Raw genomic sequence first — 2462 nt, 5'->3', positions numbered from 1 at the left:
GCGAGGCATGTCCCCGCCGCCGGTGCCGCGGGCCGGGGCGGAGCCTGCCGGGCCTGCCGGGCCTGCCGCGGACTGCGGGGCCGCCCACCCTGCCCGCCGGGCGCACGGAGGACGCCGGACACAGGTGAGGAGGCGGCGACGGGGCGGGGCCCGCGGCTGCGGAAAGTGTCGCGAGAAGTGGCGGGCAAGTCGCGCGAGACGGGGCTCGGCCGGAGGCCGGCGGGATGCCGGGGCGCCTCGCCCGGGTCACGCGCCGCCGTCGTCTCAGGTGTGAGGCGAGGGAGAACGTGGGAACGCTGTTAGAGCTGCGGACGGAGCTGGAGGGGTCTTGGGCATCTCTAGACGGAGACCAAGCCCCCTGGAGCTGGGACCGGCCTCTGGGAGGGGCTGGCAAGCCCCCTTGACCTTGGGAGAAGCCCCCTTGACCTTGGGAGAAGCCCCCTTGACCTTGGGAGAAGCCCCTTGACCTTGGGAGAAGCCCCCTGACCTTGGGAGAAGCCCCTTGACCTTGGGAGATGCCCCCTTTCAGGCTGCCGGGGTCTCGGCGAAGCTGCCAAACCCTGATGCCCGGAACGTTCCCGGTCAGGAGGCCGTCGGCTCTCCTCGAGCCTTGCCTCCTGCCAGACCGCAATTCCTCCGCATGCCGACAAGGAAACTTTCGGGAGATTTCAGGGAATGTTTTTGTTTTCGAGCTAGTCAAGCCCTCTTGGAGGCAGGCACACACACACACACACACACACACACACACACACACACACACACACACACACACACACACACACACACACACACACACACACACACACACACACACACACACACACACCGCCATACACACACACACACACACACACACACACACCGCCATACACACACACACACACACACACACACAAAACGCCATCCCCACCGGTTTCTTGTAACCTTCCTGGAAGGTGTACAACACCCACACAAACCGGCTAAGATGATGAGTTAATACGATTCACTCCCACTAATATTTCCTGAGCCCTAAGCGTTTTATAGGTCTAATCCCCTTTAATCTCATGGCAACCCGGCGAAGGAGGCACACGGTTTACCCCTGTGTACACAGAGGTGAGGTGACTCCCCAGCGCACACCCCGCACCTGATCCGGAGTCAGCAGAACCCGAGCTTGCCTGCAGGTTCTCTACCTGTGGATCCCGCAGCCTCACAACGGAAGCCCTAAACAGGATGCCTTGCAAAGCTAAATGTTTACCACTATTTTCTGTCCTCTCTCTTTACAACTCTGCCTTTCAAAAGATTGTTAAAAAAATAATAATCTTTTTTTAAAAAATTAAAAAGTGAAATCATTTTCTTTCATAGAAACTTCCTTATGTAAAAGACCAGATAAATATTTTAGGTTCTGTGACAACTAATCAACTGAAGCAGTTAACAAAGGTAATGAGTTTGACGACAAAATGTGTTATGAAAACCTAGGCATGCAGCTTGAAAATGTTTTCAAGGGTCTTTTGTGGTGGGGTGCAGCCGGCTGATGGCACCCCTAGGCAGCGAGCAGGTGTGGTATTTTAACGAGGACAGGAGGGGCAGGGTACCATAGCCTAGTGACTGAAGTCCTCGCCTTGCATTCAGAGGCCTGTTCGCATCCCGGGAGCCCCGTTGCCCATCTAGCTCCTTGCTTGTGGCCTGGGAAAGTAGTCAAGGATGGTCCAGGGTCTTGGGCCCCTGCACTCGCATGGGAGACTGGGAAACAGGCTCTGAGCTCCTGGCTTCGGATCAGCACAGCTCTGACCATTGCAGCCTTTTAGACAGAAGATCTTTCTCTCTGTCTCTCCTGCTCTCTGTATATCTGCCTTTCCAATAAAAAAAAAAAAAAAATCAAAATTCTTCTAAAAAGCAGTCCCAGTTAAACTTGAGTTCTGAATAAACAACTGAGTTGAAATATGTTGTAAACATTCCACTGAGTCATACTAATATAGTAAAAAGTATTGCTTACCTGTCATTCGAAAATAACTGATAATTCTGTACATTATCTGGCAATATAAGCCTTGGCTTTGCCCCATAGACTAAAGATAAAGCACATACTGCCAAACAGGCACATTTAAGGGTTGGCTGAGAGAAAAATGTGCCCAGACAGCAAAAGCCCTAACTCCTGTGGACGTGAGCTCACAGTTCACCCCTGCAGGCGGGCCCACAGCTCGACAACGCCACACCGACTCTAACGTCCGCCTGCTTTCCTGCCGAATGAAAGGTCACCAAAGTCTCCCTTTCTCACTGTTCAAGTATCCATTCTGAACCCAAAATTGTGAGACAAATAAACCAGTCAGGGAGCATTTTGACAAGATTTATTTATTTGAAAGACAGAATAACAAAGAGAAGGTAAAACAGGAAGGTCTCCCATCTTCTGGTTCAGTCCCCAAATGGCCAGTGTCGTAAAGTCATACTGTATAAAGTACAGGCAAGATCCAGCAGACTTTTACCCAATA

Source organism: Ochotona curzoniae, unplaced genomic scaffold (genome assembly GCF_017591425.1).
Source record: "Ochotona curzoniae isolate NIBS_2020 unplaced genomic scaffold, NIBS_Ocur_1.0 contig_1976, whole genome shotgun sequence".
Lineage (NCBI taxonomy): Eukaryota > Metazoa > Chordata > Mammalia > Lagomorpha > Ochotonidae > Ochotona > Ochotona curzoniae.
The sequence above is the reverse complement of the archived record's forward strand: the minus strand, read 5'-3'. Positions refer to the sequence as shown.